Raw genomic sequence first — 11,599 nt, 5'->3', positions numbered from 1 at the left:
GTTTTACCCAGGTTCGGGCCCTCTTGATGGAGGTAAAACCCTACGTCCTGCTTGATTAATATTGATGATATGGGTAGTACAAGAGTGGATCTACCACGAGATCAAGGAGGCTAAACCCTAAAGCTAGCCTATGGTATGATTGTTGTAATGTATGTTGTGTCCTACGGACTAAAGCCCTCCGGTTTATATAGACACCGGAGAAGGCTAGGGTTACACAAAGTCGGTTACAATGGTAGGAGATCTACATATCCGTATCGCCAAGCTTGCCTTCCACGCCAAGGAAAGTCACATCCGGACACGGGACGGAGTCTTCAATCTTGTATCTTCGTAGTCTTGGAGTCCGGCGGACGATGATTGTCCGGCTGTCTGGACACCCCCTAGTCCAGGACTCCCTCAGTCGCATCTTGGGCATGACAAGTTGGTATCAGAGCCTCGACCGACCCTAGGAGCCCCCTTGATTGATCGTGTAGTTTGGCCGTTGTTGAGTCTAGAAGAAAACTGATTTCGGAGTCTAGTTATATCGGAGAGTAGGACTTCTTTTTACTCCTCTGCCCCTTCGTCGCTCTGGTAAGGAATCTTGACGTAGGTGTTTTGAACTACTCCTCTTCCCCTTCAATTTTATTTTCTTTAGGATCACGCGGTTAGTTTTCGTTCGTTGTCCATCCTCTTTTGTCCGGTGCATTTCTCGTCAAGTTGACTCGAGCCTCTTCATCTTTGCCAAGTTCAATCCTCAGTTGTTTTCTTTTACCACCCGCCCACCCTTTTCTTCTTGGAGCCGGAGTCTGTAATCGAGTATCCATCCTACTCGTGCGAAGTCTTTGCTTTCTTTCCTCAATGATTTCAACCGGTGTTTTCTCTTCAAGATATTCGTCGGTTCCCCTTCCAAGTTGCCTTTGTTTTCCCGCCCTCCCACCCTTTTCTTCCCGGAGTCTGAGTCTCTCTCGACTATTTATTTCATTTGTGTGGAACCCTTCAGTCTTTCGTCAATTATTTCAACCGGTGAATTCTCATCTCGTTCGTCATTCTTCACCTCTTTTCTTTTCCGGTGGATTCAATTCATGTTTTTCGGTAGTGATTACATTCTTTTCCTTGGATCAAGTGTTCTCCTTCCTCGTTTGCCTCTCGCCATTCAATCATTCCGGAGTTCGGAAGACATCTCAAGAGACTTGTCTGTCTTCGAATTAATTCGAGGTTGTCACCTCATTCAAATATTTCAAGTGTTCTGGTGCATCATCTATCTCTTCAACAATCCTTTTCAACGGTGTTTTTCTCGTCAGTGGGCTCTAACCCACAGGTCTTTTCCCAGGATCTTACCTGACTCTTTTCTTTTCACCGGAGTTATTCTCAATTCTCTTAAAGTTTGACGTAAGTATGAATTTCATCAGTCAGATGCTTTTCCAAGATCTCTTTCAAATCATTTCATTGTTGGCTCAACCTCTTTGTTTTCCATTCTTCCGGAGTATCGCAGTAATTTTGGTGGTGTTTCTCGTCGTCATTTGAAGACCGAAGAAGAGTGTTTCCTCTAAATCTTGTCCGTTCCCCGGAGATTCGTGGTGCTAGCTCGATGTTATCCTATCAAATTGTTTCAAGTCATGCAAATTCTTTTCATCCATCCGGAGTATTTCAGGAGTTGTTTTTCCATTTCTTTTCACCGGAGGCCACCATTCCAGTTATCGTTCTCTATTTATCCCGGTGCTTCGTTCAAGTGTTCTTTGATCAGCTCATGATCTCTTTGTTCTTTTGCATCTAAATCCCCTCTATCTTATTTGTTCTTCTAATTCTTCCCGGTGATTCATTCTCTGTCATCAGTCATTTTAAATTCTTACGGTGGTTCGTTCAAGATTCTTTTTCCTTCATTATCATTTTAATCCATTCGTTCTTTTCAATCCTACCGGTGGTTCTTGAAGACCTTCCCAAGTTTGCGATATGTCACTTCGTAATCCTTTTCAACAAGAATAAGTTGCATGCCAAATCCGGTTGTCATCAATTAAATTTGATGAGGATAAGCATAACGTAATTCTTATTCTTATTTCATCATCGTCAAGTAAATTCCTTTCTTTGGAGTTTGTTCTTCATGAACAAATTCTAGTTCCAAGTGTTTTCATATTTTCTTTTCCGGAGTTCAATTTCCTCGGCCATGTCATCGAAACCTTCATCTAAATCTCCGCAAGGCTCATCTTATTCTTTCATCCTTCATTCTATCTCGTCATCCTTTTTGTCACCAGAGTTCTTCATGGTGGTTCTTCACGATTTAATTCATTCTTCCAGAGTTCATCAAGATTTTGTTGGTGGAGTTCAAGTATCGTTCCTTCTTGCTTTTTGAAGTGCAATTAAACCTCCGTACTCTTTTGAAGTGGAGTTTTGCATTTCTCCGTTCTTCTAAGCTATCCAATCATTTCTGTTTGTGGACGGTTATCACCTTATGATCTTGAGATGTTACCTATAAGACCACAACAAGCTTATTCTTTTCGTTGTTGATTTTCTCAACAACTCCGTTCAATCATTCCTTCTAAGTTCTTTTATTTCTATTTCAATTCTTCCGGAGGCATTGCGTTGTTCATCTCATCAAGTGCCATCCCATCTTGTGAAGTTCTTGTTCTAGTCATTCCATTTTCAGCCGGTGAGCTACCTAAATCCTTCCAGTCTTATTCGTTTCTTATCTCGTTCTAACCGGAGTGTTTTCATAGTCTATCTTACTCCGTGAGCTTTCGATTCTCGTCATTCTCCTCGTTCCTCTCTTCTTCTCGAGTGCTCTCGATTCTTTGCTTCTACTCTTGAGTTCTTGTTTCACCTCTTCCTCTTTCTCTTCCGTCTCGTTCCTAAGATCTCGGGACGAGATCTCTTGTTAGTGGAGGAGTGTTGTAACGCCCCGAGACCGATGCTCCAGATGCCTTCCATTTATTTTAGTTATTGTTGTGTGTTTTATTATGTTTGTTGCTTTATCATAATTGTTTTGCATATTTCATTCCTATATGTTTATGCCATGATCATGTTGAGTGCCTTGTCATATTTTCTTCTTGCTTCATGATCATCATTGTTTACATTGCATTGTGCCTCTTGTCATTTTGCATTTCATCATAATCACCATGTGCGTTGCATTCTTCATGATGTTGTCTTGCTCTATTCATGTCGTTTGTATCAACCCCTTTGCTATCTCTCTCAAGCCATGCCCATGTATCATCACCTCTCCCTTCCTTATTCTTTCATGTTTTGCAAGTAACATTATTCCCTCCACTATTAATGTTCATGTATTTCCTGATGATCTTACTCCATGCCTTATACCTCTCTGTCAAATATCATCCATTTTGGAGTTGTTTTGGTAGGGTTCAAAAAGGGCTCAAGTGTGAATTAAATTCACACTTGAATTATTTTTCTGTCCTTAAAAATGACCAAAGCAATTTATTCAACTTCTGCACAAATCCTGGACTCCATTGATATGATCATATCTCTCACAACCATCTCCAATTCCTCTGTGATTTTGCTCTTTTATTTCTGTTTGAAGAAATAAAAGAAAGAAGAAGCAGCAGCCACATCCCGCTAGCGCCAGCCGACCCTTGGGCCTCTCCCGCCCGAGCAGGCCCAAGAGCAGCCTAGACCCGTAGCCCCGATCACATCCCTGGTAAAAATTTCCCCAATCGCCAGCTAACCCCACCTGCAGCGACTCCCTCCTCTCCTTTCTTCCTCCTCTCGTTCTTTCTTCCCTCACGGTAAAACTAGGAGAGGCAGAGCACATGCCCACGAGGGCAACCACGGCTTCGCCTCCCCCTCCTATAAAGGCGCCTCAGGGCCTCCCTAGGGTTTCCCTCTCGCCGCCGCCCCCTTTTCCTTCCCATGTTTTCTTCTTCTTCCTCAAGAGTCAAGGAACAAAGAGCACCCAGAGAAGAAAACCGCCGGCGTCCGTCGTCGTCCTCGCGTCCGGCCTGCGCCAGGACCCTCTCTGGCATGTCGTCCTGCACCCCCGTCACCCTCCTCGACCGATCCCCGGAGTTAGTTGGGCGGGAGCCTCCTCGACGCGCCTCCCTGCCGTCGCCGTCGCCATGGCCGGTCGAGCCAAGCCAAGCTCGAGCCCGGCGTCATTCCCATCACCGGCGCCATCTTCTTCCTCTGGAGCGATGCCTCGCGTGACCTCCCCGAGCCGGATCGCCAAGTCCAGCGCCCGGTCGCCTCCCCTGCTTCCTCTGCTTCAAGGTCCGAGCACCATCGCCCGATCAGCTCCTCCCTATGCCTCGGATCAGCCTCCTCGCGCCCGTCCGAGCTCACCTTCCGCACCCCCCTCGGTGAGCGGCATCGAATCCCCTCCTTTACCGCTTCTTTGCATGCATGTAGTCACCGATCCCGTCGTGTCTGAGCTGCTGTTGCCGTGCTATCGCCATGGCCATTTTGAGCCAAGTCGTTTCCTTGTTTGCTGCACCCCCGAACGCCTTGCTGCGCTAGAGCACCTCGCCCGAAGCTGCTTCTGTCTGCACCCACAGCCACACCCTTACGTTGTTGCTCGATCACAGGCACCCATGTATGTTTCCGCAACCACGTCGGCGGCCTGCAGCCGCTAGTGTTGGCTCCCGGCGCCGGTCATGTCCACCCTGCGTTCGAGCCATCTCTGATTCCGTTTTCAGTTTCGTCAGATCAACAACAGGGCATTCATATCGAGCATAAGGCATCTCTTACAAGAGTTCGATAGTAGCCCATCTGGTTAACAGCACATGCACGTATCCAAAGGGTCTCGGGATCACATCCCGTGCGCCCCCATTTTTCCCTTTTGCTACCTGTTCGTGTTTCTTCAGTTCAGTTTAGTTTGAGAGAATGTGTCATCAAGGGCCAAACCCCTCCAGTGCATAAACACGTTTCAGCCCAGCTGGTCGTTGCGCTGCACTTCCACCCAGGCGACCAGAGGTCGAATCCCCACGGCCGCACACCTTTTGTTTTCACCAATTTTTGCCTTACCAGGTCAACCTTGTTCATGTCGTATCAAGTCCAATTTCCATCACAAACATCTTCTAGGCGGGCTGGTCAGTGCGCCAGTTTTCCTCAGAGAGGAACTGGGTTCGAGTCCCAGCAGCCCCAATTTTTGCTCTGTTTCCTTTTATTTTTCTGCACACACACACTCAGCCGCTGGGCCAAATCTCCTCTTGGGCCGCAACACTGTGTTGCATTCGGCTCGCGTAGTATGTTTTTCCTTCTCTATGGTCTTAGTATTTTCCAAGCGCATGCATAATTACATTACTGCCATTGTTTTGCATTGCTCATATCTATATATGCATGCATCCAAACTAAACAAACTATATAGGTAAAATGCTTAGAATTTTATGTAGTTTCACTATATCCAGCTTTTATCCATGTTTAAAAATGTTTAAACTTGATGTTTGATTAAATTTGCTCAAATGACATGATAAAATGGTTTATTTCATAACTAAATAACCGTAGCTCGGTTTTAAATGTTCTTTATATATAACTTGTCTAAAAAAATGCATAGATTAACATGGTGCACTCTATTTCCCTGTTTAACAACACTAAAATATGGTTTAGGCAGAACAGTACCAAATTCAAGGTATGCACATGGGGATTTTCCGGAATTGTTGTTTGTTGTTCCGGCCTCATTTAAACTTGCCTAGATAGGTAGTTTTCTTATGCTTCACCCCTTGCCATGTTTAAAAACATTTAATATTGTTGGGTGCATAAACAAGAGAGAACTAAATAATTGATGTGTTGTTCCGTCAATTTGTAGTATTGTTTGTGCACTTTGCCATGCCATGCCTTTTAAACCGGTCATGCATCATATTTGTTTGTGCATCATGCCATGTTTATGCTTGTGCGTTTACCATGTTGTTTGTTTCTTTCCGGTGTTGCTTCTTAGTTCCGGTAATGTTGCGATTGTGAGGATTTGTTCGAGTACTCCCATTCGTCTTCTTCATGGACTCGTTCTTCTTCCTAGCGGGATTTCAGGCAAGATGACCGTCACCTTGGATCTCATTACTATCATTGCTATGCTAGTTGCTTCATTCTATCGCTTTGCTGCGCTACCTATCATTTGCTCTTCAAGCCTCCCAAATTGCCATGAACCTCTAACCTTTGACACCCTTCCTAGCAAACCGTTGCTTGGCTATGTTACCACTTTGCTCAGCCCCTCTTATAGCGTTGCTAGTTGCAAGTGAAGTTGAAGATTGCTCCATGGTGGACAGGGTTATGTTGGGATATCACAATATCTCTTATATTATTAATGCATCTATATATTTGGTAAAGGGTGGAAGGCTCGGCCATATGTCTGGTGTTTTGTTCCACTCTTGCCGCCCTAGTTTCCGTCATACCGGTGGTATGTTCCCGGATTTTGCGTTCCTAACGCGGTCGGGTGATTTATGGGACCCCCTTGACAGTTCGCTTTGAATAAAACTCCTCCAGCAAGGCCCAACCTTGGTTTTACCTTTTGCCTCACCACCACCTACTTTTCCCTTGGGAGTAATTAACCCAAGGGTCATCTTTATTATAGCCCCCCCGAGCCAATGCTTGTCTAAGTGTTGGTCCGAACTAGAGTCCTTTGCAGCGCCCCCTCAGGGAAACTTGAGGTCTGGTTTTAGTTGTACGGAGTGCTCATCCGGTGTTTCCCTGAGAAGGAGATATGTGCAGCTCCTATCGGGATGTCGGCGCATCGGGCGGTCTTTCTGGTCTTGTTTTACCATTGTCGAAATGTCTTGTAAACTGGGATTCCGAGACTGATCGGGTCTTCCTGGGAGAAGGAATATCCTTCATTGATCGCGAGAGCTTATCATGGGCTAAGTTGGGACACCCCTGCAGGGTATAAACTTTCGAGAGCCGTGCCCGCGGTTATGTGGAAAATGGGAATTTGTTAATGTCCGGTTGTAGATAACTTAACACCAGATCCGAATTAAAACGCATCAACCGCGTGTGTAGCCGTGATGGTCTCTTCTCGGCAGAGTCCGGGAAGTGAACACAGTCTTTGGGTTATGTTTGACGTAAGTAGGAGTTCAGGATCACCTCTTGATCATTACTAGTTGACGACCGTTCCTTTGCTTCTCTTCTCGCTCTTATTTGTGTATGTTAGCCACCATACTTGCTTAGTCACTACTGCAACCTCACCACTTCACCCCTTCCTTTCCCATTAAGCTTTGCTAGTCTTGATACCCATGGTAATGGGATTGCTGAGTCCTCGTGGCTCACAGATTACTACAAGAACAGTTGCAGGTACAGGTTATGCGATGATCTTGACGCGAGAGCGACGTTGCTTGTTTTGGAGTTCTTCTTCTGCTTCTTCGATCAGGGGATAGGTTCCAGGTCGACAGCCTGGGCTAGCAGGGTGGATGTCGTTTGAGTTTCTGTTTGTGTTTCATCCGTAGTCGGATGTTGATCTTATGTATGATGTATTGTTGTATTCGTGTGGCATTGTATGCCTTTTGTATGTATCCCCATCTATTGTGTAATGTTGATGTAATGATATCCACCTTGCAAAAGCGTCTTCAAGATGCGCTTCTATCCTTGGTGGGACCTTCGAGTTCCTTTAGGATAGGGTCGCATCTTGGGCGTGACAAGTTGGCATCAGAGCCTCGACCGACCCTAGGAGCCCCCTTGATTGATCGTGTAGTTTGGCCGTTGTTGAGTCTAGAAGAAAACTGATTTCGGAGTCTACTTATATCGGAGAGTAGGACTTCTTTTTACTCCTCTGCCCCTTCGTCGCTCTGGTAAGGAATCTTGACGTAGGTGTTTTGAACTACTCCTCTTCCCCTTCAATTTTATTTTCTTTAGGATCACGCGGTTAGTTTTCGTTCGTTGTCCATCCTCTTTTGTCCGGTGCATTTCTCGTCAAGTCGACTCGAGCCTCTTCATCTTTGCCAAGTTCAATCCTTAGTTGTTTTCTTTTACCAGCCGCCCACCCTTTTCTTCTTGGAGCCGGAGTCTGTAATCGAGTATCCATCCTACTCGTGCGAAGTCTTTGCTTTCTTTCCTCAATGATTTCAACCTGTGTTTTCTCTTCAAGATATTCGTCGGTTCCCCTTCCAAGTTGCCTTTGTTTTCCCGCCCTCCCACCCTTTTATTCCCAGAGTCTGAGTCTCTCTCGACTATTTATTTCATTCGTGTGGAACCCTTCAGTCTTTCGTCAATTATTTCAACCGGTGAATTCTCATCTCGTTCGTCATTCTTCACCTCTTTTCTTTTCGGTGGATTCAATTCAAGTTTTTCGGTAGTGATTACATCCTTTTCCTTGGATCAAGTGTTCTCCTTGCTCGTTTGCCTCTCGCCATTCAATCATTCCGGAGTTCGGAAGACATCTCAAGAGACTTGTCTGTCTTCGTATTAATTCGAGGTTGTCACCTCATTCAAATATTTCAAGTGTTCCGGTGCATCATCTATCTCTTCAACAATCCTTTTCAACGGTGTTTTTCTCGTCAGTGGCCCCTAACCCACAGGTCTTTTCCCAGGATCTTACCTGACTCTTTTCTTCTCCCCGGAGTTATTCTCAATTCTCTTCAAGTTTGACGTAAGTATGAATTTCATCAGTCAAATGCTTTCCAAGATCTCTTTCAAATCATTTCATTGTTGGCTCAACCTCTTTGTTTTCCATTCTTCCGGAGTATCTCAGTAATTTTGGTGGTGTTTCTCGTCGTCATTTGAAGACCGAAGAAGAGTGTTTCCTCTAAATCTTGTCCGTTCCCCGGAGATTCGTGGTGCTAGCTCGATGTTATCCTATCAAATTGTTTCAAGTCATGCAAATTCTTTTCATCCATCCGGAGTATTTCAAGAGTTGTTTTTCCATTTCTTTTCACCGGAGGCCACCATTCCAGTTATCGTTCTCTATTTATCCCGGTGCTTTGTTCAAGTGTTCTTTGATCAGCTCATGATCTCTTTGTTCTTTTGCATCTAAATCCCCTCTAGCATATTTGTTCTTCTAATTCTTCTCGGTGATTCATTCTCTGTCATCAGTCATTTTGAATTCTTACGGTGGTTCGTTCAAGATTCTTTTTCCTTCATTATCATTTTAATCCATTCGTTCTTTTCAATCCTACTGGTGGTTCTTGAAGACCTTCCCAAGTTTGCGATATGTCACTTCATAATCCTTTTCAACAAGAATAAGTTGCATGCCAAATCCGGTTGTCATCAAATAAATTTGATGAGGATAAGCATAACATAATTCTCATTCTTATTTCATCATCGTCAAGTAAATTCCTTTCTTTGGAGTTTGTTCTTCATGAACAAATTCTAGTTCCAAGTGTTTTCATATTTTCTTTTCCGGAGTTCAATTTCCTCGGCCATGTCATCGAAACCTTCATCTAAATCTCCGCAAGGCTCATCTTTTTCTTTCATCCCTCATTCTATCTCGTCATCCTTTTTGTCACCGGAGTTCTTCATGGTGGTTCTTCACGATTTAATTCATTCTTCCAGAGTTCATCAAGATTTTGTTGGTGGAGTTCAAGTATCGTTCCTTCTTGCTTTTCGAAGTGAAATTAAACCTCCATACTCTTTTGAAGTGGAGTTTTGCATTTCTTCGTTCTTCTAAGCTATCCAATCATTTCTGTTTATGGACGGTTATCACCTTATGATCTTGAGATGTTACCTATAAGACCACAACAAGCTTATTCTTTTCGTTGTTGATTTTCTCAACAACTCCGTTCAATCATTCCTTCTAAGTTCTTTTCTTTCTATTTCAATTCTTCCGGAGGCATTGCGTTGTTCATCTCATCAAGTGCCATCCCATCTTGTGAAGTTCTTGTTCTAATCATTCCATTTTCAGCCGGTGTGCTGCCTAAATCCTTCCAGTCTTATTCGTTTCTTATCTCGTTCTAACCGGAGTGTTTTCATAGTCTATCTTTTTCCGTGAGCTTTCGATTCTCGTCATTCTCCTCGTTCCTCTCTTCTTCTCGAGTGCTCTCGATTCTTCGTTTCTACTCTTGAGTTCTTGTTTCACCTCTTCCTCTTTCTCTTCCGTCTCGTTCCTAAGATCTCGGGACGAGATCTCTTGTTAGTGGAGGAGTGTTGTAACGTCCCGAGACCAACGCTCCAGATGCCTTCCATTTATTTTAGTTATTGTTGTGTGTTTTATTATGTTTGTTGCTTTATCATAATTGTTTTGCATATTTCATTCCTATATGTTTATGCCATGATCATGTTGAGTGCCTTGTCATATTTGCTTCTTGCTTCATGATCATCATTGTTTACATTGCATTGTGCCTCTTGTCATTTTGCATTTCATCATAATCACCATGTGCGTTGCATTCTTCATGATGTTGTCTTGCTCTATTCATGTCGTTTGTATCAACCCCTTTGCTATCTCTCTCAAGCCATGCCCATGTATCATCACCTCTCCCTTCCTTCTTCTTTCATGTTTTGCAAGTAACATTATTCCCTCCACTATTAATGTTCATTTATTTCCTGATGATCTTACTCCATGCCTTATACCTCTCTGTCAAATATCATCCATTTTGGAGTTGTTTTGGTAGGGTTCAAAAAGGGCTCAAGTGTGAATTAAATTCACACTTGAATTATTTTTTTGTCCTTAAAAATGACCAAAGCAATTTATTCAACTTCTGCACAAATCCTGGCCTCCATTGATATGATCATATCTCTCACAACCATCTCCAATTCCTCTGTGATTTTGCTCTTTTATTTCTGTTTGAAGAAATAAAAGAAAGAAGAAGCAGCAGCCGCATCCCGCTAGCGCCAGCCGACCCTTGGGCCTCCTCCCGCCCGAGCAGGCCCAAGAGCAGCCTAGACCCGCAGCCCTGATCACATCCCTGGTAAAAATTTCCCCAATCGCCAGCTGACCCCACCTGCAGCGACTCCCTCCTCTCCTTTCTTTCTCCTCTCGTTCTTTCTTCCATCACGGTAAAAGTAGGAGAGGCAGAAGCACATGCCCACGAGGGCAACCACGACTTCGCCTCCCCCTCCTATAAAGGCGCCTCAGGGCCTCCCTAGGGTTTCCCTCTCGCCGCCGCCCCCTTTTCCTTCCCTTGTTTTCTTCTTCTTCCTCAAGAGTCAAGGAACAAAGAGCACCCAAAGAAGAAAACCGCCGGCGTCCGTCGTCGTCCTCGCGTCCGGCCTGCGCCAGGACCCTCTCCGGCATGTTGTCCTGCACCCCCGTCACCCTCCTCGACCGATCCCCGGAGTTAGTTGGGCGGGAGCCTCCTCAACGCGCCTCCCTGCCGTCGCCGTCGCCATGGCCGGTCGAGCCAAGCCAAGCTCGAGCCCGGCGTCATTCCCGTCACCGGCGCCGTCTTCTTCCTCTGGAGCGACCCCTCGCGCGACCTCCCCGAGCCGGATCGCCAAGTCCAGCGCCCGGTCGCCTCCCCTGCTTCCTATGCTTCAAGGTCCGAGCAACATTGCCCGATCAGCTCCTCCCTATGCCTCGGATCAGCCTCCTCGCGCCCGTCCGAGCTCACCTTCCGCACCCCCCTCGGTGAGCCGCATCGAATCCCCTCCTTTACCGCTTCTTTGCATGCATGTAGTCACCGATCCCGTCGTGTCCGAGCTGCTGTTGCCGTGCTATCGCCATGACCGTTTTGAGCCAAGTCGTTTCCTTGTTTGCTGCACCCCGGCACGCCTTGCTGCGCTAGAGCACCTCGCCCGAAGCTGCTTCTGTCCGCACCCACAGCCACAC

This window comes from Triticum aestivum, chromosome 6B (assembly GCF_018294505.1).
Source record: "Triticum aestivum cultivar Chinese Spring chromosome 6B, IWGSC CS RefSeq v2.1, whole genome shotgun sequence".
NCBI lineage: Eukaryota > Viridiplantae > Streptophyta > Magnoliopsida > Poales > Poaceae > Triticum > Triticum aestivum.
Note: the sequence above shows the minus strand (reverse complement) of the source record.